Here is a 24,684-nt window from a genome sequence, read left to right as displayed (position 1 = left end):
TCGAGGATACGCCTGCCGGCTGGTGTGGTGGACAGCCGAGTTAGCTGGGCCCGTTCCTGAGCCTCGGCCATCTCCTCCATGGTGTTGTGTATGCCGAGCCGAAGGAGCTCCTCTGTATGCGTTCTGACGGGCAGCCCGAGGGCTCTCTTGAAGAATTTTCTAATGAGGGCATTAAGCTTTTCCCGCTCGGCTCTGAGCCAGTTGTGCATGGCCACCGTGTAGGTGAAGTGACACAGCACAAACGCGTTGATGAGCCGAAGCAGGTTGTCCTCCTTGAGGCCACGATGTCTGTTCGTGACCCTTCGGACGAGGCGAAAAGCATTGTCGGTTTTCGCAATTATCTTGCGTAGCGCAGTGCCGTTGCCGCCGCGTGATTCTATGAACATACCCAGGACTCTGATGGTGTCGACCCTGGGTATCGGGTCACCGCTCCGAGTGAACAGGTGAATGTCACTTTCCGAGACCGGTTTCCAGCCCTTGGGTCTGCGGCCTTTTTCTTTTCTATAAAGCAGAAGCTCAGATTTGGTCGGGGAACATCTGAGTCCGGTGGGTAGCAGGTACTGCTCCGTGACGTCTACCGCCTCTTGCATGGCGCTTTCCACTCGCCCTTCGCTACCGCCGGTGCACCAGATGGTGATGTCGTCTGCGTAGATGGTGTGTTTGATTCCTTCAACTTGGGCCAGATTCCTCGAGAGGCCGATCATGCAGATGTTGAAGAGAGCAGGCGAAATGACCGAGCCTTGCGGCGTGCCCCGTGCGCCCAGGAGCACCTCGTCGGAGACAAAGTCGCCGATCCGCAGCCTCTCTTTCCTCCCCGTCAGGAACGAACGGACGTAGTTATATAGTCTGGGGCCCAGCTTGAGGTCTGCCACGGAGGCCAGAATGTATTCGTGGAGAACGTTGTCAAACGCTTTCTCCAGGTCGAGTCCGAGCAGGGCCCTGGTGTCTCTGGTACTGCCATCGATGATTTGTTGTTTGATCATCTTCATGGCATCCTGCGACGAGAGGCCGGCACGAAAGCCAATCATGTTGTGAGTATAGATATTGTTCTCTTCGAGATATCTGTTTAGTCTGTTGAGGACGACGTGCTCCGCCACTTTCCCAACGCAGGAGGTGAGAGAGATCGGTCGGAGGTTGTCCACGTTCGGAGCCTTGCCGGGTTTGGGGATCAGGACGACGTTGGCGCTCTTCCATTGCTCTGGGACGCTGCCATTTTTCCACGTCTCATTGATCTTCTCGGTGAGGTATGCGATCGAACCGTCGTCAAGGTTCCGCAGCATCTTGTTGGTGATTCTGTCGGCACCTGGCGCACACTTCCCCTTGAGCGCGAAAATGGCTTGCCTAATTTCCCCCACGGTGAAGTCTTCGTCCAATTCCGGACGGGCTGGTCCGATGTAGTCGGGAAACCGGTCTTCCTCGTCGCCATGCTTTATGGGAAGGTATTTCTCCATGAACTTGGCAACCAGCTCGTCCCCGGAACAGGATATGGTAGCTTCGTGAAGGGCTCTGGCGAGCGTGTGTCTCTGACTGGATCTGGTGCTGCCCTCGTCGAGGAGATGTTTAAGCATTCCCCAGGACTTGCCGTTACGCATCTGCCCGTCGATCGAGTCACAGACCTCGTCCCATTGCTGCTTGCCGAGGGTCCGGCAGTGATCTTCGATGGCCTTGTTAAGCTCGGAGATCTTTTTCCTCAATCTTCGGTTAAACCTTTGTCCTTTCCATCTCAGAAGCAGCGCCTGCTTGGCCTCGATCAGATGGGCCAGCCTACTGCCCATCTTTTCTACCTCCAGGTCGCTGACGATCTTCTTAGTGGATGACTCGGCGTCACTCTTGATTCGCTCGCACCAATCTTCCAGGTCTTTTGGGACGGGTGCGCTGTCGTTGCCGCGGAGCTTGCGAAAAAGGTCCCAGTCCGTGACAGTGAATTGTCTGGATTTACTTCGGGCGACTTCGAAGCGGGTCTCGAGCACATAATGGTCGCTACCAAAATTTATTGCGGTGTTGCTCCACTCGGCTCTCTCGACGTTCTTCACGAACGCCAGATCGGGGGTGGTGTCCCGGCTAACCGAGTTGCCGATTCGGGTGGGGAACGCCTTGTCCGTGATGAGCGTGAGGTCCATTTCGTTGGCGTTCTGCCACAGACCCCGACCCTTGCTCGTGTCGTAGACGTACCCCCACACGCCGTACGGTGCGTTGAAATCTCCGACGACGACCAAGGGATGGGTGCCGGCCAGGTCGACGGACTTCTTGAGTATCGTTTTGAACTGCTGTTGCGAGTGCCTAGGATTGCTGTAGATGTTGAGTATGAACACGCTGTTTCTCCGCTGGTTGCGTTGTCTCGTATTGAGCAGAACCTCCGCCATGACGTATTCGACCTTGCAACTCGCCAGCTTCAGGTCGTGAGACAAGTGTGTAAGCCTCCTGTCAACTAACGTGCTCACTCCCCGACCTTCGGCCTGCACGGAGACGGCACGATAACCAGAGAGGGATGCGGCAGAGACGAGGGTTTCCTGTAATGCTATTACTTGTGGTTTGTTACGTAGCGACCTTAAATATTGCTGCAAAGGAGCCCTCTTATTGGAGTACCCCCTGCAGTTCCACTGCCAAATTTTGAGCTCCTCTTTGGCACTATCCATGATTAGATAAATTGTCCGGGGTACCCGCTGTAAGCACAGGTGCACGCAAGAAGTTCCCCCCACTCTGACGTGCCGATGTGCTCGTAGCCCTGATTTGAGTCCCCGACGCGTTCGGAACAACGACCTGCATCGGAGTTACGGACGTATTATTCGGAATCACCAGACGCTCGAGGGCGTCCATGCGATCGGCCAGCGCGCCTAGGCCTCTCCTCGGGTCTCCTAGGGCGACTTGCACCTGTGCTAAGCCTTGTTGTAACTGCTGCACGCTCTTAGTGAGCGTGGCCAGCATGCCCTTGATCTCATAAGTTTGCGAATCTGAATCGTCCTTACTGGAAACTGCCCTACGCTTGGCGGCGCTGGCCAAGTCGCAGGCCGGAACTGGTGCTTCTGTGGCGGTCGGCGCCGACGCGTTGGATGTAACACTCTGACTGATTACTAATTTCTTAATCTCTATCATTTCGCTAGCCATCTTTCTGATCATTTCTTTTAAGTCCGCGTTTTCCTTCATAAGGCGCGCTACCTCTGCCTCCCTGGATTGCTCTGGAAGCGGGTCGCGTGGGCCCCGGGTGGATCTCGCATGGGCGCCGCCAGCAACCATATCTGCCCACGATAGCGTCGACTTTCTCTTCCTCTGCTGGCCGGCACTGGACCCATACCGGGCCCTTGAGACAGAGCGGCTCCTGGAGCGGCTTCCGGATCTGCCCCTGGACATAGATCTGCCCCTGGACCGGGATCTGCCCCTGGACTTGGAACGGCGTCCGGAAGATGGAGAGGGGCTCCTGGATCTAGAGCACCCGCGAGCCGCGGAGCGACTGGCGGCGGCCGGGAGTTGTCGCTCGCCCATGGCGAGGGCCGGAGACTTGCTTCTATTGGCTCGGGATCGGTCCCCGCGCCTGCGTCTGACGAGGTACGGCGTCTGGTACCTCTGCTTTCACTCCTTGGCAGCGGTGAAGTGTGGGCCTCCGCACAGCCTGCATTTGGGGTCGCACTTGTGTTGTTCGTCCGGGTTGGCGATGCCGCATCCCCTGCACATAGTTTCGTCCGGCGAGGGGCAGACGTCCACTCGATGCCCGAGGCGGCCACAGGCGTAGCACACCTCCACTTGCTTCCTATATAATGCACACCTGACAAGTGTGCCGCCGTACGACACGTAGTTTGGCACCTTGTAGCCGTCGAAGACCACCACCACGGTGCCCGTGCTCTTGATTCGTTTGGCTCCCAAGGCCAGCGGGTTCTTTGAATTGACAATCTTGCGATCGAGCTTATCCGGGCCTTCACTCGGTGCGATGCCGCGGATGACGCCTTTGCACGTAGAGTTGGGCGCTGCCTCGTACGCGTTCACCTCGTGCTGCTGGCCGCCAACAGCGATGCACTCGACCCTGACGTAGAGGGTCGCATTCTCTCTGCTGGGGGTGCTGATGACCATGATATTTTGTTGGAAATTCGGGCACATCGTGTCCGAGTGCCGCTTCGCCTGGTCGAAACCGACTGCGTTTCATATGGCCTCGGCCACAACTGTCGGCCCCACCTTGCTGATGTTCAGACCTCCCTTCGGCCTGACGATGATCTTCGCGTCTTCTTTGGGCAGCGGAGGCATCCTTCCACCCCGAATAATTTTGGCTTTAGCGCTGCTGCGGTCTCGGCGACCCGTTGCAGTCGCGTTGTCATTTGGCTTAGCGCCGGTAGAAATGGCACCAACTCGCTCGACGGGCGCCGATTTGGCTCCGGAGCGCCTGGCAGCAACTGTTTGCCATCCGGGGTCCTTGGAAAATTCCTCGGGAGTCAAAAGCTCCCCTTCCACTTCACATTCCATCACTGCAGACACTGACGAGAAAATCTGGCGCCGCAGCAGCACTTCGCCGCGCTAACACAAGCGCGGCTAGGGTTAGCGTCGCAGCGGCGTGGTCTGGACGGTAAAGGCCGATAAAATCGCAACAAGGCCACCCACCTTCAAGAGTCGGGTGCCTACGGGATCGCCACAACTTAAAGAGTCCGTTGGCACTAAAATAGTCGCACTGGGCTCAAACTAAATCACCGAAATCATTTTCAGAAGCGGGAGTCGGTCTTCGACGCTTACTGGCACGTTCGTCGTCGTCGTCTTCTCCTTGCTTTTACTTCGCCTTTTCATTTAGACATTTTCAAGAACTACCATGCCTCGCAGATATTTAAGCGGCTCTACAGTCATACGAACATGCCAGCTACGAGTTTACTCGGAGCTGCGCAGGCTCTTTCGGAAAAGCACTTCTTGTGCCAGTTGGTAGCCGTTCATTATAAAATATAAAGACGCCAAATAAACGGACGCACACAAAAGAAGAGAACGGGACAGGGCGCCACTCGCAACTCGCCACTCGCAACTTCGGAAAGTATGCACGCACATAGGCGCACTAATTTTTCGTTCATTCAGAAGGATGTACTTCGTTGATTTTCGTTTTCACTGAGCAGTTAGAATAGCCACACCGTCTGCCAACGTGTTCCTTGCTGTGTTCACATCGACGCACCTTTTCTGGCAGAGGCAACTCAATGGGAGCGTGTGTGCCAGTAGGTCCGAAAACCTCAGCTGTTGCCATTATAACTCGTCATCGTCAACAGCAACGGAGTGTCCTCGTTAGCGCAGTGCTTTGTAGTTCTCGCCAGTTGGCGACGGCGTCGAGAACTTTATCCATGGTGAAAAGGGAGCCTCGAAACTGAATGACACTGTCGGGTCGCTCGACCCGTTGAAGGGGGTCATGTATCTGGTAGCCTCTCATTGTACATGTTATGAACAAAGCGCAGTACTTGCAGTACTGGCTCCTGAGAGTATTGGCAAGACATGCCAATTAGACTTTTATAAGTGCGACTGACTTACGTATCGCTTCTCATCTTTATCATCTTTCCTGTGGACTGGGTATGGAAAACTAGTTATCCGGAAGGCACCAGTGAATTTCCAGCAAAGGCAGCTTAGTGTAGTCATCAACTTGTCTGCCAACAAGCTCTCCGATGTCGCGTTGAGCTGGCACGAAAAAAGTGATGGACGTCATAGAGCAGCCACTCGAGGATATCACGTCCAATCGTTCCATTTTATATTTGGTATTTTGGTTACATGCACAAGCAGGGCGCGAACGTTCGCCTAGAAGAGGTAGCGATATGCTACATGATGCCGACCCGGAAGATACACAGATGTTCGTGTTGTTCTCGTCTACGGAGAGCGTATGGAAGATTGCTGATTAGGTGGCTTATTCGATGCCTTCGACTGAAGTTCCTACGGCTTTCTCGGGAGCAGGAGTGAATAACTTATTGAACTTTTGCAAACTTGCTCTCTTGATTCTGCAGTGAAAGTTTTTTGGGCAGCAAGCTAAATATGGTTGTCGAATATTTTAGGTGTATAATCACGAGCCTTAATTGCGAGCTTCGTGTTTTAAAATGGGTGTCACTCGACCGCACGGGCACTCGCGATGCGGAAGCGCCAAAACTAATGGATCACGTTTCTTCTAACTCAGGCACGCCTTAAGGGTGCCATAAAACGGACAGTATCCGTATTTCATGCACTCTAAACAAGGGCACGTTCCCAAGGTGACGCAAATATACACAACACCAATGTAGCAGGAGTTTCATTAGCATTGTGCGATTGCAAGCTAAGAAGCGGAATGTTTGTTTAAGCCGTCGACAGCGTTTCGTGAGTAATTTTCGCCGCCTAAAGTCGCCGTCTTGCAAACAATGTGGTTGGGGCTTGCGCTCAGCCACCGTTAATGGTTGTGGAAAAAGTGACTGGAATTCATGAAGCGGCGTACGCTGCGAACACGCTACGAAATTCGCCCGGCCGCTGGGACTGCGTCAGTTCAAAGAATGGCCGTTGATGCGCGAACCGAACTCTGCCGGGCGAGGTTAGTCAGTGGCGTATAGAATTCCCATTGTGAGAAATGTCCGGAGCGTAGAAGAGCTCCTGTGCAATCATCACCGGAAGTCCGGATATATTGTATATGGGAGGGCACATGTTTATAAGTCGTCAACTCATTCCCCAGGCTTTACCAGTTCCCAGCTGCCCAGAATCGAATTGTTTTGGGAATTTCGAGAAGACGCGATGGTAGCGCCAGGTCACACCATGGCACGTTGGATCTCTGGCCCACGCCGACCACATATTGTTCAACCACGTTCAACGTAGGTTGTGTGATCAGTGTGATGTCTCAGCAGTTGGTTCATTGTTTCTTAGCGGAAGGCCGAGCAGCAGCGGGAACGTGGCATGGCGGCTTTTGGCCTCGATGAACTCTGGCGGCCTGGGACCTGTCTTTATAAGAATTCGGTGGGGCTGACGACCGAAATATTCAAGTGGTGTAGCGCCTCGGCAATGCAATTTGCGAACCATCCCTGTGTAGCAACGTCGCCTTGCCCGCCCTTTCCCGCAGCCTCATCACATCGCACATGCACCTCTACTTCACGGACGTTGAAGAAGGAGATATTGTACGTGTTCCTGGCCATGACTTAGGTCACGTAAGACAGATAATGCTCCAGGTGGTGTTTGCTCAAAACCTTTCACGCGACATTGAAATGAGGCAGCTCCTGTTTTCAATCGCGTTCACTGCACTCGTACGTGGCATCATGTCATTTAGTTTTACCGCGAGCATTAAGACAATTATCTCGTAATGCTGTGAACCTAACGGAGCTTTCATGACATCACATAGTCTGCCAGAATTCTACGATCCTTGGGATTTCACGGTACTATAAGAGCGCGATAAATATAGAGAAATGGAGCTTAATACCGTGCCCTGTGGCGCTCAGCTGCATCTCTGCCTGTTTTTCGCGCTGTTAGTTTTAGCGATGGGACGCACAGTTCTGTGCAAAGTTGGGATTAATGTATGAGGCAATATGCGTCTACACTGACTTCACTCCAACAACGCATTTATGTAATGCGATGAAACAAACAGTGCATTGCGGGCACGAGTAGTAAGATTACCCGGGTTCCAGTTTTGATGTGTTCGCTGCCCTGAAGATCTCGCGGCGCCTCTTCTTTTTCTTCAATTATGAGGCTTTCCCTTCGAGGAAACCGTATGGGTTTCCTTTCTAGCAATTGCTACGAACAGGTGGTTGTCTGATTTTTCCTTAATTTATTACTTCTCTCCACCTTGCGGATTTCCCCAGAACTACTACGTCAAACATATGTCTGTATTGTCTGCAAACAGAATTTTCATGTTAAGAAAATGCGTGAGGCGGGTCTAGCCTCATTAAAACAAAAACCAAGGAATTCTGTTTAAAGACACGTAATCAGTTGGCCCTCAAACATGTAGATCCAAAGCAATGCTGAAATCTAAATGATGTGAAGCGCGTCTGAGTTGGTGAGGTTGCAGCAGTAGCAAATAACATGAGCGCAGCATCATCGCCTGTAACTGTTAGCTTTCTAGGTCAAAGATCAGAGCGATGTGCGATGCTCGTCAAGGTGAAAATGTTGCTTACGAAACGTAGCAGCTCCGTGCAGTGTCCCTGCAAAGCCTGCAACGTGTGCCCGGACATAGTGGTGTCAAATGCTGGGAGTTCTCGTATAAGCGCCAGTGACCTATATTCTTCTACGGTATCAAGTGCCACCTGTAAGGCAGAGCATGTGATGATAGAAATCATACCAGGCCGATTTAGACGCCAGAGCGTTTTCATTCTTAACGTGTATAGTAGCCCCAATGACCTTCGCCAGCATTTCAAAGCGCTTCTAAGGAATGCAATCAGCTTCGCCGGGACTAATCCTTTGGTGATAGCCGGGGACTTCGCCAGCGTTTCAAAGCACTTCTAAGGAAGGCAATCAACCTCGCCGGGACTAATCCCTTGGTGATAGCCGGGGTCTTCAATGCCCCGCACTACGCGTGGGGCTACATGTATAACGCGGTCAAGGGAAAGGAGTTATGGCAGAATGCAACAGACTTGGACCTTACGCTCGTCACTGATAAGTCTTTTCCGACCAGAATGGGAACATCTTCGTGCAGGGACTCGACTCCGGATTTAATGTTCGTCAAGAATTTGTCAAAGGCGCAATAAACTAACACTGCTGTTGATCTTGGCAGCGATCATTATATCCTCGCTACACACTTTCCAACACCACATAAGAGGCCGAAGGAGTTCTTCTTCACGGATTGGGACAAGTTCCGCAAGATAAGGAATGAGCGCCAACCTCCAACCACCAGACTGAGCTTTGAACAGTGGATGGACCAGATCAGGGAAGATATCAAGAGTAACACTCACAAAATATGCACAAACCTTCCCGTGGAAAAGATGGATAGTCGCCTAGCCCATCTACTAGAGGCTAAGCAGTCACTCCTCAATCGATGGAAGGGCCAACGGCTAAATCGCAGACTACGCAAAAAGATTGCTGAACCTAATAGAACCACAGAGGAGTACTGCCACATCCTCTCAAAGCAACAATGGGACGAGGTGTGCAACTCAGTTGATGGTCAAATGCGGAATGGTCGAAACTGGAATCTTTTAAAGCATCTTCTGGACGACACCAACACAACGTCCAACCAGCAGCATGTAATGGCAAAGCTTCTGCATACAGCCATACGAACCAAGACCAGGGAGGAAGTCCTGCAGAGCCTGGTGGAGAAGTACCTCCCTGTTGGTCCCCGGCAAAGGACATCGGTCGCCTACGCAAACTACCTTGGGCCACCCAACTCCGAGCTGGATGCAGACATCAGCACGGAAGAGGTTAGGAGGGCGCTGCATGAGCTTAATAGCAAGTCTGCTCTTGGTCCCGACGGCATCACAAATAGGACCCTCCGTAACCTGGACGATCACTCGATAGAATACCTGACAAAAGTCATCAACGAGACATGGAAGGAAGGCAAAGTCCCGGAAGCATGGAAGCGGGCACTTACAGTACTGATCCCCAAACCTGGAAAATCATCAAGCCTGGACAACTTACAACCAATATCGCTCACATCCTGCGTAGGCAAGGTCGCGGAATATGTCATATTCAACAGGCTCACGAGGTTCATCAAACACAAGGAACTCTACCCCCACACGATGATTGGCTTCAGGGCAGGTCTGTCCACACAGGACGCCATGAAGCTCATCAAGAGTCAGATAATCGACAATGACACGCGGAACACTCAGGCCATCCTTGGATTAGATTTGGAGAAGGCTTTCGATAAGATAGCCCATCAATTTATACTGCAATCGATATCCGAGCTTGGCCTGGGCGTGAAATTCCATGATTATGTCAGGTCATTTTTGCACCGAAGAAGAGCGACTCTCCGCGCAGGAGACATGATCGCGGAAGAGGCGGAGCTTGGAACAAGGGGCACTCCACAGGGCTCGGTGATCTCGCCCACTTTGTTTAACCTGACCATGATCGGCCTTTCCAGAACACTCTCGCGAGTCGAGGGCATCAGGCATACCATCTATGCGGATGACATTACCATTTGGTGTGTTGGAGGAAGTGACGGACAGGTTGAGAGTGCGTTACAGGAGGCCATCGAGGTCACGGAGGGCAATCTTCGACCCACGGGATTAAACTGTTCAGCTAAGCAGTCAGAGCTTTTACTCTACCGCCCCTTAAGAAGAGGTCGTAAGCCCATGGGCTGGTGACCACTGTCTGACAGCACCATTCACTGTCAGACAGCACCATGTCTTCGCACGGGCAAGGGAGACAAGATTCCTAGGGTCGACGCAATAAGAATACTCGGCATGGTAGTCGAATCTACTGGCTCTAACGCGCAAACGATAATCAAGCTCACGACTAAGACGGACAACGCAGTACGTCTCATTCGAAGGGTAGCTAACCGCCATCATGGCCTTAAAGAAGACAATCTGTTACGGTTGATTAACGCATTTGTGCTTTGCCACTTTGCCTACGTGGCCGCTATGCTCAGATGGCAAAGAGCAGAGAGGAACAAACTCAACACGTTGCTCAGCAAAATAACTAAGCGAGCCCTGGGTATACCGATCTTCACCAACACCAATCGCCTCCTCCAGCTAGGTGCGCATAACACTCTGGAGGAGATTGCAGAGGCTCAGGAAAGAGCGCAACTTGCCAGACTCTCCACGACCGCCGCCGGTAGGAGGATATTACAAGAGCTCGGCTACCCACCATCTGCAGAAGCACCAAGAAAATGCCAGTTACCACGGGACATACGAGATTTGATCTCCGTATCGCCGATACCAAGAAATGTACACCCTGAAATTAACAAGGGTAAAAGGAAAGCAAGAGCTTCAACCATACTCAAACAGATCCAGACAGAGGGGCGTAGAGCCTACTTTGTTGACGCGGCCGCATATCGGAAGGGGTGCTCCTTTTCTGCAGTAGTGGTGGATTCCAAACAGTGACTCACGAACTGTGCATCTGTACGAACCGGAGATCCGGCGATAGCCGAGCAGGTGGCCATTGCCTTGGCGATGCTTGATGACAGCAGCGACATCATCTACAGTGACTCACGGTTGGCCATTAGGGCATTTCAGTGTGGAGTGATCTCAGAACAGGCTTATGGGCTGCTTCGTAAGGCAGTTCCGGATAGAATCAAGTATCACTTGCTTACTTGGTTCCCAGCCCACGTTGGGCACATGGCGGGTGTCCCCACGAACCTCAATGAGACGGCCCACGCTGCCGCGCGCGCACTGACTGACCGCGCTGGCGCTGTAACGGCCGAAGAGAGAGTTACGCATGGTAGGGACGCGCCTGCCACTTATAATGAACTTCTTAAACACTTCTATCTATCCCAGCGACAATACCCTCCTCCTCACCCCAAGCTCATTAGGCCTCAGGCACTGGCATTCAGACTGTTGCAGACAGAAACCTATTCCAACATGTTCACGTTGCATGCGATATATCCGGAGATTTACACTGATGACGCGTGCCCTGTTTGCGGGGATAGATCAACACTTTCGCACATGCTCTGGGGATGTATCTCTATGGCAAGCCCTGACCTCAGCTCAGCTAGGTGGGAGGCGGCCCTCCGCAACCCACTCCTGGCTGAGCAACGTTGGGCTGTCCAGCAGGCCCACGATGCGGCTGGCAGGCTAGGCCTGTCGGTCCCGACGTGGGAGCGGCCCTCGACGTGCTAATACGCGTTCTGCAGGACTGTAAAATAAAAGTTACTCAATCAATCAATCAAGTGCAATGGACATGCTCATGGTCTGGAAAATTAATGCAAGATTCCTTGTCACAGCATGTGCTCAAACTCATGGCGGACAATCTTGAGCTGGTCTGCAGCTAGGCAACATGAAGGAGCATGCCTAGAAAGTCTAGTAGTCAAAGGTGTATGCAGAGAGAAATGCAAAACATTTCTAAATGCATTTAAGGCTTCGTCCTGATTGCGTCACAGTGGCACATCTAGTCTTGCGGATTATCCAAGAATGAGCGCATACTCAGTTGCACATACCGTGTGCAAAAGCTTTCTACTACACCAGACATGCCAGCAGCAGGTTGTATATTTGTCTACATACCCAGTGGCCCAAGTTCTCACAAATATATACAGCAATAAAACGACGACAAATGCCATGCTTCGGAGAAGCGGCAAAGAATGTGTCGTTTAATGTACCGGACATAATGGAAGAGTTCGAGGGGTAGATAGCTGATGCTGCAAGGTATTTACTCTACAGTCATAAACGTATTAAAGCAAATGAAAAACGACGTAGTTGTGATCAATTTCGTACAGCTTCAAAACCCACATTACTCATCATTTTTATAGAAGCAGTGGCTTCTCTTATACGGAAATCTATAAGGTAACTGCGGTCTTTAGCTGCCCTCTCCCTTGTGTCAACCAACTCCATACTATGCCGGACAATTTTTGAATAGTACCATGCTACTATGGCTTATGCTGCCCTCGACCATGTTTCCGTCCCCTTGTTAGGCATTCGGTTAAAATAACAGTGCCGATTACCTGCTCTTTTCATCGCATGAGCTACAAAACTCCACTTTCGTTGCTCTCAACCAGTATGTCGGCTAGACTCTTTTTCTATCTAACAAGTACTGTACAATTCTTGTATCTTAATGTTAAACTTGCAATAGTCTAGTCCACCACGTACTGCACGGTTACGTTTGCTTTCTAGTTTCTTTGTTATCCACTAAGTGTCAGCCTCGCAGCATAGTCCTGGTAGCATACACTGATTGTGTGCTTTCCTGGGACAGCAGTAAACTAAAGGTTAGACACTCCAGCACATTTATTTCGCGTTATCCTCCTATCCAGGTCTCCTATTACTACTTAGCCCAGGTAAACATACTCCTGCGACAGCTTCGAGAGTCTGTTTACCAAACAAGGTGTCATGACAAAGCAAACACCAGCAAAGAATTATGGCACCAAAAGGAGAAAGATGTTCAATTGAAAAAGCACATGGCTGCACAAGAGTGCAAGCAGACGGGCTTCCTAACATAATAACTGTGTCCGGCAAGATCGACAGACAATTTCATGTGCTGGTCTGTGTACCACCTCCCCAGTTGATGTCACCTGAGGACGTCGCTTGGCAAGGAGGCACTACTGTAAACAACTGGGACTTGCACTAGACTTCCCATCTGGCCCTATTCATAGCCGATCGACGCATGAGGAGCAGGAGTCCACAAGACATGTCAGCGAGCATGGCATATTTAAACATCGCAGATTCCTCCGGGTGATTTTAGTTAATTCAATTTAACAGTACTCATACTATGACCATATTCAGTACAGAGTACTCTGTTCCTGCTATCAGTTTTGACAATTCATATAATAGTGCTGCTCTTGTGAGCATTTATGACATGATATATAAACAAGGACTTATTGTGTTTCTGCTGTGTTTATTGTACTATCTCTCTCCCACGGCCACTCGATGAAAGGATGGATGAGTGGGCCTTCTGGGTTGCAGAAAGGTTGGCATGGATGTGAAGCAGAAGGTGGCAACTGCCGCCACTAATTTAGTGGGGATGCCACTGATCCCGGATAACTCTGTGGGAAGGTGCCCATCACCATTGTGGAATTGATCCTTTAGGTGTGTTCGATTAAGTTTTTTCATGCCTACGCTTGGCTTTTATCAGCATTATTATTTTGGTACAGTACAAAAACTGCTCAGGCCTACATACGAATGTGTGTAATGTAATGATACTATGCCATACAGCTGCTGTGTGGCACAAGTTCAACAAAAGCGCCATTTGTCTGGTACCACTGCTTTCCACGTGAGTTAATTGGAACTGCACAGTGCAGTGCAGTCGACAAAAATTATAAGCCTGATACATGTGGCAAATTATGCAAATAAACACTGTGTGAAAAGTGTTTAACGTGTTAGCCTCACTTTACCGAAAAATATTACGAAAAGACAATAAAGGTAATGATAGTGCTTCCAACTGCTAGAGACTTCAGAGACCGCTATACCAATGCCAATGAAAGTCAACAGCCTACGCTCGGGTGCAAGAAGGGTGACAGAGGTACATCATGTCTGCACTAACAGAAATAAGCAGACGTGCAAACAATGATCCTCATGAGCGTGAACACAACATCGCTCTTGGTATACGCAAGAAAAGGAACCATAACACGAGTCAAAAGTAGCCTAAGTATGGAATTCGTTTGTTTTGGTGGCATACCCGCCGTGGTTTTAGTGGCTTTGGTGTTGCGCTGCTAAGCACGAGGGGGCGTGATCACACCCGGGTCACAGCAGCCGTAGTTCGATGGAGGCGAAATGCAAAAAACGCCCATGCGCCGAGCTATGGCGCAGGTGTAAAAAACCCAGCTGGCCAAATTAATCCAGAGTCCCCCACAACGGCTTGCCTCATGATCAGATCATAATTTTGACACGTAAAATCCAACAATTCTATTCATTACTTTATTTCCGCGCAATATTTGCCGCCGCCAATAACAGAATGCGATAAGTATAAAATCAAGTATGAGAATTCCTATTTTCGTGGCGCCTAAATTCAGATAAATCGGCAGTGCATATAAGGCTTTCTTTCTTCAAGAAATTGCTTTGCACCCTGTATAAATTGCGCACATCGAGACGTAGAGGGTGCATCCACACTTGTGCTTCCTCATTTTCTACAAATTGCACCGCGTCCCTTGTGTCTCTAAAATGGTGGGCCGCACATGCGCGTCAATAGCCTGACGGAGCGATGGGCCCCTCGAGCATCCGACAAGCATATTTAATAGTCTTCCTTAATTACAATAGTTAAGTCCCCACTAATTCCTTCGTTACTCTAAACTAGTGTAATTTGAAAGCGCTACGATGATTGAACACCACAAACAATATATGCAAGACCATCGATCTTCTGCGAGTCGACAAAATACGAAGGCGGGCACCGTGTTTAGAACCAGAATCATTGTGTTGGGGAGCGAAATGTAAATGAAACTACCACTGCACCGAGTTTCATTTATGCGATGAACTCAAACGTTATATCGCAATAAATGAATGAACAATGAAGGCAGCCAGTTTCTACCGGCTCTGAGCTCAATGAGACAGCAGTTACTCTCCAAACTATTCCCGACACCTCCATCTCGCAATCAATCCTATGAAAAGTCCTACCAGTGTATGAAGCGAAGATGACACATCGCTATCTGACATTAAACGCAGCGAGGAGCTATCTGTTCAAGAGCGACATTTTGACTAATTGCTTCGTTGAAAGCTGAATGCCCTGCGAACGACTGCTGCATCGTATATCAGTTATGCTGCACGTGAGCGTACAGAAAGAGGGCCGCATCGAAACCATCACCGGGATTCATAGCGAACGGCTTTCACAGTCGACATCACATTGTCACGTGATAGTGACTGTGAAAAAAGCAGCCAAACTGAGAAAGACGAAACTAGCGTTTTATTGGGCGAACTTGTGCCCTCAAAAACAAGCTACACTCAAAGGACGGCGACAGCGGCGAACACAGTCGGCGATCGTAGAAAATCTGATCAGTGGGTCAAGCGCGCCGGCTTTTATACATCAGTCGTCGAATGTTCCAGAGTAATCGCTGGGACCCGCGTTCCTTCCAGAACCTTCTACATTATTCTTTCGCGCACACTTGCGATCAGATTACACAAGGTTCGGTCACAGACAGCGGATGGAAGCATCGATAACATTCCAGAAACTTCCGATACATGCAGGCGCATCCTGCGGTGAGCGATAACATTTGTTAGCTGGTGAAACGTGTCACCCGATAAAGGCAAACAAGTACACGTGTCAATACCCCCCTTTTACTAAGCATCGACCCGATGCTAACAAACTTCAGCCAGGAGTTCAAACACATCAATAAGGGCACTACGATCGCGTACATCAAGGAAATTCTGGAAAACAGTAATGCGCTTGTCCTCTCGGATCCTGCCGCATCTACTCCGAGGACCGTAGTTCCCGAACCAGACTTCGACATAAATCCAAGTCTCCCCATGATTAAGCAGCAACAGCTCAGAAGTCAGCTCCGACCATACAAAGGTTGCTTTTGGACGTCATCGAGGATTCGACAAACACCAGTCCACCAGTCGCAAAGCATCGCATAATAACCCAAGAGTGCGCTCGACCACTCCGCCAGAGCCCTTACCGAGTTTTGACGCGAGAACGAGAAGCTATAAGAGAACAAGTCGACGAAATGCTGCGCGATGATATCATCCAGCCGTCGAAAAGCCCGTGGGCATCTCCTGTAGTCTTGGTGAAGAAAAAGGACGGAACCCTACCTTTCTGCGACGATTGTCGTCGACATAACAAGATCACGAAGGACGTATACCTCCTTCCACGGATAGACGACGCATTATATCGGCTCTGCAACGCAAAATACTTCTCGTCGATGGATCTCAAGTCTGGCTACTGGCAAATAGAAGTCGACGAGAGAGATCGCGAAAAGACCGCCTTCATCACGCCAGACGGCCTCTACGAGTTCAAGGTCATGCCATTCGTACAGTAATCTGCGCCTGCAACGTTCCAGCGCGTCATGGACACGCTGTTAGCAAGATTAAAGTGGCAGACCTGGCTTGTTTACTTGGATGACGTCATCGTGTTCGCTGGAAACTTCGACGATCACCTTAGGCAGCTGGCGACAGTACTAGAGGATGTCAACTCATCAGGGCTCACTCTGAAGCAAGAGAAGTGCCGCTTCGCCTACGATGAGCTTCTGTTTCTAGGCCACGTCGTGAGCAAGTCTGGAGTCGGCCCCGACCCGCAGAAGACTGCTGCCATCGCAAAGTTCCCACAGCTCATCGACAAGAAGGCAGTGCATTGGTTCCTTGGCGTGTGTGCCTACTACTGGCGGTTTGTCATGGGCTTTTCACGCATTGCTGAGCCGCTGACACATCTAACTAAATGCGATATCGAGTTCAAGTGGGAAACGCCGCAGGCCAACCCATTTGACGAACTCAAACGACGCATGCAGTCGCCCCTAGTACTTGCGCACTTCGACGAGTACGCCGATACCGAAATCCACACTGACGCCAGTAGCCTAGGCCTCGGTGCCGTCCTAGTCCAGAGAAAAGACTGACTTGAACGCGTGATAGCTTACGCTAGCCCGTCGTTGTCAAAAGCGAAAGGCAATTATTCTACAACCGAAAAGGAATGCCTCGCCATCGTTTGGGCTGCAGCGAAATTTCGCCCTTACTTTTATGGCAGGCCATTCAAAGTCGTCAGCGACCATCACGCCTTGTGTTGGCTAGCGAATTTAAAGGACCCTTAGGGACGGCTGGCGCGGTGCCGCCTAAGACTGCAAGAATATATCACTGTAACCTACAAGTCAGGACGAAAACACTCAGATGCCGATTGCCTATCACACGCCCCCACTGACTTGCCGTCGCGAGATGACGAGGATGACGACGCCTTCCTTGGCATATTAAGCGCGGAAGACTTCGCTGAACAGCAACGAGCAGAACCGGGGCTGAAAAACCTTGTCCAGTATTTGGAAGGCCACACCGACGTTGTCGCTAGGGCATTTAGACGAGGATTGTCTTCGTTCTCGCTTCAAAACAACCTACTCATAAGAAGAACTTCTCACCAGCCCGCACCAACTACCTTCTTGTTGTTCCCTCAAGGCTGCGTTCAGAACTATTGCACACCCTACATGACAATCCGACCGCTGGACACATAGGATTCTCCCAGATACTGTCGAGGATACAGGAAAGGTATTATTGGCCGCGCCTGACCGCCGACGTCGCCCGTTATGTCAGAACATGCCGAGACTGTCAGCGACGCAAGACATCACCGACAAGGCCATCGGGATTACTACAGCCAATCGAGCCTCCTGGCCGACCGCTTCAGCAGATCAGGATGGACTTGCTGGGACCCTTTCCGATGTCAATAACCGGAAATAAGTGGATCGTCGTGGCGACGGACTACCTCACCCGCTTCACTGAAACAAAAGCACTGCCGAAAGGTAGCGCAGCCGAGGTGGCCAAATTTTTCGTCGAGAACATCCTGCTGCGACATGCCGCCCCAGAAGTGCTCATCGCCGACAGAGGAACGGCCTTTACAGCGGAGCTCACCCTAGCCATTCTGCAGTACAGTCAGACAAGGCACAGGAGGACAACTGCCTACCACCCACAGACGAATGGTCTTAAAGAGCGCCTGAAGATAACACTCGCCGACATTCTAGCAATGTGCGTCCACGTCGAACACAAGACCTGGCATGCCGTCCTGCCGTATGTTGTAATCGCTTACAACACGGCGGTGCAAGAAAAAACACAGATCACGCCGTTTAAGCTGGTTTATGGCAGGAACACGACGACGACGCTCGACGCCATGCTGCCACACGTCACTGACGAAGAGAATCCTGATGTCGCTACCTATCTCCAGCGCGCCGAAGAAGCCCGACAGCTCGCCCGCCTACGGATCAAGAACCAGCAGAGGACCGACAGCCGACACTACAACCTCCGACGACGCTTCGTCGAGTACCAGCCCGGCGACCGTGTTTGGACCCCGATACGCCGACGAGGATTGCGTGAGAAACTATTGCGACGCTAGTTCGGACCCTACAAGGTCATTCGACGTATTAGCGCACTAGCAATGAAGTCGTGCCAGACGGCATTTCGCATTCACACTGCTGCGGCGCCGCGCACGATCTGAAGTGGTCCACGTGGTGCTTCTTAAACCATTTTACGGGCGCTGACGATTTTCCTTATCTTGTTCTTCTCTTTGCTACGGGTGTTTTCATTTATTACTTTCGTTGTCTGCATCGGGTCGATGCTCTTTAAGAGGGGAGTATTGACACGTGTACTTGTTTGTCTTTCTCGGGCGACAGATTTCACCGCGTAACAAATGCTATCGCAGCCAAACTGAGAAAGACGAAACTAGCGTTTTATTGGGCAAACTTGTGTCCTCAAAAACAGGCTACACTCAAAGGCGATCGTCGAAAATATGATCAGCGGGTCAAGCGCGTCGGCTTTTATACATCAGTCGTCGAATGTTCCAGAGCAATCGCTGGGACCCGCGTGCCTTCCACAATGTTCTACATTATTCGCGTCGCGCACGCATGCGATCAGAATACACAAGGTTCGGTCACAGACAGCGGATGGAAGCATCTATAACATTCCAGAAACCTCCGATACATGCAGGCGCGTCCTGCGCTGTGCAATAACATTTGTTAAGCGGTTAAAGGTGTCGCCCGATAAAGACAAACAAGTACACGTGTCAATATGGTTTTCTCAGAAACAGCTTTGACGCGATGCGCATAACGTCGCTTTCGTCAGATGCATACTCAGACAGGAGGGCTCCACTTTGATGCAGAATGGAGGGGCTTTACTTCGAGAAAATGTGTGGCGCCTTCTAGCTGCCCAGCGCGAAAGTTAGAGTGACAGCTCATAACTGAACTATCCAGCACTGACTGGTCAGAAGATATTATCGCGTCTCATAAGCTCAAAACTAGAAGACCATATATAAGTGGTCGTTTTTCGACATATGCAAATGTCTAAAGAAATTGGTGAGAGCGCTGAATGCTGTAATCTCAGGGCCGTGGCTTCAGAGCCAGTGGCCAGCTGACTCTCTCAGAGACGGCACAGGGTGCAAGGGCCATCTGAGAGAAACTTTTACTGCCCGAAGTCCTAGGCCAACTGGGCTGCTTCTCGGACGCCATTCTTCGCGCTCCGACCTGAGGCTGGCAGCACTGCGGCGCAGGTCGGTCGAGCACAGATAGAGGAGAACATCCATTGGCGCTTGTGGCTCAGGTGGAGCAAGTGCATCCGCACCTGGCGGATGCTTGTGGTGAGCAGCAAAGGCCTCCTCTCGGTAACGTGTGGTCACAAGGCCCGGAGGAGAGCCCTCCGTGGTGCATGGAACCGGCGGCTTAAGTCCAGGATTGCAAAGTGCAGCGGCGGCGAGCATGGCCCGATGGAGAGGTCCCGCTTGCTGAGCCTATCAAGATAATTCTGGAACGCGGCATAATGGGCAGAGTATGCGGGCTCCCCCTAGCGTGTGGACTAGAAGCTGCTCGGAGGGATAACTCTGTGAGGAGAAGGCCCTGGAACAGCTCGGGAAACAAGTCCGACGAGTCCGCGACGTGTGGCCGTGGATGCGGCTCCCAACCGATTTCTCTATCCAGGCCCGCCAGGAATGCTCGTGGCTGAGGCCAGTACGACGGTAATGTCCCAGTATTTGTCTCCCTCCACGCACAGGCTGGCTCGAAGGCAACGTTGGCAGGGGGTGGCGGAGCGTAGTATTGCTCTCAAAAGAGCCTCTCCGTGATTTGCAGGGTGAAGCCGGCAAGTTCCTCAATAGAGCAAAATGAATGGCCAAGAAGAGATGGCCAGAAGCGAGGGGGCCACTTTCGCAAAGCATGTTAGACTGTAGTGAGCTTGGTGGCAGTGGGATCAGTGCGTCGAAAGAGTTCCTGCATGGCCAGAACATATTGTTACGTATGGAAACACAGACTAAAGAGGCTCATTACAGGCTATTTACGCTGGAGCCAGACAGCCAGGCCGACACTCGCTCGCGCCAAGGGTACAGACCCACTTGATCGTCGTACTCGCGGCGGCTCCTTGAGCATCTCTCGATGATATAGTAATACTACCCTCCCGGCGGCAAAAGCGCCGTCACGGTGCCGTTAAATATACAAGGCGCGTGGAGAGTTGTAGGGCTTGAGTCGCGCGACGTGGACAATGTCACTGGTTGTTACAGCGTAGGCCGTATAGGTGACATCGGTCACTTGGCGGAGCACGCGATAAGGGCCTGTGTTACAGAAAAGCAGTTTTTCACAAAGGCCGACTTTACGCGATGGTTACCAAAAAACACGAGGGTACCGGGCACAAAATGGACATCATGGTTGACGGAGGTCGTGGCGTTGTTTCTGTTTGTCTAGAGACACTTGTAGACGAGCGCGCGCAAGTTGACGAGCATGGTCAGCATGGGCGATTGCATCACGGGCATAATCGCTCGATTAAGCTGGTGTGGAATGCTACATGTGGAAAGACATAGACGAAAGAGGCTATTTAGAGGCTATTTACACTGGAGCCAGACAGCCAGGCCGACACTCGCTCGCCCCAAGGGCACAGACCCACTTCATCGTCGTTCTCGCGGCGGCTCGTCTCTTGAGCAACTATCGCTGATATCGTAATAATATTGTCGCATACCCTCATCTGGGTGTTGCGTTCGGTCGTCCAGCTTGCGTCCGATGCGGTAGTCGTAGTCTACTAGCAGGGACACGGCTCGGAACTCCACGACGAATTGGTCCCAGGACAGGAACGGAGGCTGCAGGCGCAGCCACTGTGCCGCAGTACCTCGAAGAACAATGGGCAGGAATCGTTCGAGGAAGTCAAGGTCCGAGACCCCTGAAACCGTCCTGTAAAAAGTCAAATCATCCAGAAAATCAGGGACAGATTTCCCGGCGTCGTGGTCGCTAAACGTTCGAACGTCCAACGTCAGCTTCGTCATTGCCACGGAATGCACGCGGTCGTGACCCGTGCCCGCAGCAGTGGCCACGTCCTAAACGTAGCCATTAACGCCGGGCACAACACGGCGATCTGGCCCATAGGCCACGAGGTCACCGCGTCTTGTCACCCATCGGCTTCACCGGCTCCAGCTCCCGCCACACTTCGGGTTGCTGTTCATGGGCTTTCGAGATTGGCTTGCGTGCCGAAGAACGCGTTTCCACGAAAAAACAGAAATCAAACCAGACAAACAAGACGCGAACGATATGGGCGCACAAATAACGCCGCACAAGAAGAGGAAACCCAACCGCGAAAGACACTACAACCGCGACCGTCAGAATGTGCAAGCCCTGCACAATGAAGAACCCTAAAGACAGAAAATTTTGATTTCCGATAAGAACATGCTGCGTGGCTTCTGCTGTGCTAAGTATTAAAACACCGCGGAACAAGGGTTTACGTGTAGTGCTCAAAGGCTGGAACATGCTCTCTCCAGCAGTAGTTCGCACATAATTTGTATAGGCACGCCGTAAAACACTGATATAATTAGGTCGATGAGCAAAGCGAGAAGAAGGTGAAAGCAGGAGCCAGCGTTTGTTCTCGTTTTCTTCAACGTCTTGGTTTCCCATATCCCGCCTACCTCGTGCTTTCCGTCGATATAATTAGGTGACACACAAGACCATACAACTTTAGCATATTGTGATGGCGCAATGGGGCAGTTTAAACAGCATGCCAAAAGTTGAGCCATTCGCTTGCGCACAAAGCAAAGCACCGAACTCCTCTATTATAAGAAAAGATTTATTAATACGTTTGTCTGCGCACAAACACAAAAGATCGTGAGCGTGTGAACACTTCAATGGGACGCTATATACTTTTCACACCGGTGGGGAAATCATTTATGTTTGAAAAGTGACTATTACCTCGGAAACCAAAATCGAATGCTAGACTTTCGCAGTCAGAACATATGATTTGAGAATAAATCCTTGCTTTATATGACACATTTTGCATTAAACAAATAATTAAACCACCACCCTGTGATCGGCCATCTAATCAGAAAATTAAAAAAAATTGCGGCTGAACTTCATGCTCACGTAACCTAAGAGCATGAAGGAATGACGATGCCTGCCCACGCACTGACAATGGAATCACGAAGAACGAATGATATTTATCGAACAACGAAGGCATGGCGACAATTTTCAATAAGAGTAATAATTTCAATAAAAATTTCAATGTTTTCCATAACAGTTGAAAATATGACGATGATATGGTGACTACAATGTAGTCGTGACTACATGAGAACAATAACATAACGATAAATTAAGACTGCCAGTTGGACAAGTTGGAATGTTGGATTCATGGTTATGAAAAATTCAGCGAAAGTTCAAGGGCCAGAAAAAGGAACACAAAGAGATGAATAAGACCGTATGACAACGAATACATAGTAGCGCCTACGTGGCGACGATGGCATGAGAACGGCGGCATAATCACCAATGAATGACGACAGCATGATTACGATAAAATGACGAACAAGGAATGACGTCGATGGATTGACACAGGTGGTATGACGGCGATGGCATGACGATACTGAAGTGCTGACAACGGCAAAACGACATTGTGACGATAAAGGCACGACGAGGGTCGGATTTCGAAGTTACAATGATGACAACGGAGCAACCGCGACGGTATCCTGACGATTGTATGACAGCGAATGCATGACGACGGTATGACGATGATGTAGTAACCACGATGACATGACAACGGCATGATGACAATGGAATGGCAAATAGTGTATTACAATAACGGCGTGACGATGAATGTATCACGGTACCTGTGTGAAGACGATGGCGCGATGACGATGGCATGACGCGTGTCGCATGAATAAGTTGGAATGACAGCGATGGAACGACTCCAGAGGTATCACGACACGAGCCTGTAGCGACCGTCCGTCGATTCCTTGTCCCCGCCGTGGGGGTCAGTGCACCCTGCTCCGAATATCTAGTTTGCCCCTGCTCGAACAGAAGCGGCTGCCCGACTCTGGCGCTGCCGCTGCCACTGGGCAAACCTGCTTTTATTTTTGAATAAAGCCAGTCGACTCTTCGTCCTCGAGCTGTCAAAACGTGTATTCCTTGCCTGCGCTTAACCAAGCTCCCAACAAGTGGTCCCAAAGGACAATTTGTTTTTTTTTCCCAACGCTAACCATGGACGACCTGCTCCTACTCCTGATAGAGACGACGCCACGATTATTTATCGTGTCATTGCCACAGCGCTTCAGCTTCCCAGCTTTCGGCCCGAAAATCCCCGAGTTTGGTTTATGCTAGTAGAGACCCGTTTTATACAGCGACTCATCACTGACAGAAAAGAACCCGCACGTCGTAGCCGCGCTGCCCTCCGACGTCGCCGATGCCACAGACGACTTGCTAGCGGGTACGCCTTCGGCCACCGCATACGGCAACCTGAAACGCACGGTCCTGCAGCGCCTCGAGTCATCGCACCAGATTAGGCTCCAACAGCTCGGTGGCCAACGACCGACACAATTGATGCACCGGTTGTGTCAGTTACTGAGTGAGACCCCGCAAACGAGAGCCAGCTTTCAATTTTGCGTGAGCTGTGCTTGCAACGCCTCCCACAGTCAGCACGCATGGTACTGGCAGGTTCCGACAAGTCTATCGGTTAGCTGCACTCGCCGACCGCGTATGCGACTGCTCGTCTTCAGCACAGCTAATTATCACCGCTACGAGAGTCTTAGAGCTAGGAGTCCGACTCTCGCGCCTCGAGGAAACAGTTCATACCCGTGCACTAGAAAAGCTGATGACTGGCGGTAACACTAGTGACCATCTTCGGCGCAACCATTCGGCTTCACAGTCTCGCAGAGCACCTAGAGACTCGCCGCGGCAGTTGTGCTGGTACCACCGTCGCTTTCGCGAACAAGGAAGTCGCTACACCCAGCCCTATTCGTGGTCGGGAAACGCACCGGCCAGTTGCTAACGGCGGCATGCGACATCGGCACTCAGGCAAGCCGCCTTTTACTCGTAGTCGACCGCATCACCGACACCCGCCTCCTCGTCGACGCCGCAGCTGAGCTACTTATCGTTTCCGCCACGCCAGCAGATCTCCAACGCGGCAAATCCACACCCACGCTCCACATAGTGAACAACACTGCGATCGCGTCGTACGGGCTCCGGTCAATAACGATAGACATCGGGCTCCGGCGCTTACGCAGATGGATGTTTGTAATCGCCGACGTCAGGTTTGCCATACTGGGAGTAAACTTCCTTAGCCATTTCAACCTAGATGTGAGTGTTCGCGATCGGTGCCTAAAGGA

This window comes from Dermacentor variabilis, chromosome 7 (genome assembly GCF_050947875.1).
Source record: "Dermacentor variabilis isolate Ectoservices chromosome 7, ASM5094787v1, whole genome shotgun sequence".
NCBI classification, from domain to species: domain Eukaryota; kingdom Metazoa; phylum Arthropoda; class Arachnida; order Ixodida; family Ixodidae; genus Dermacentor; species Dermacentor variabilis.
The sequence above is the reverse complement of the archived record's forward strand: the minus strand, read 5'-3'. Positions refer to the sequence as shown.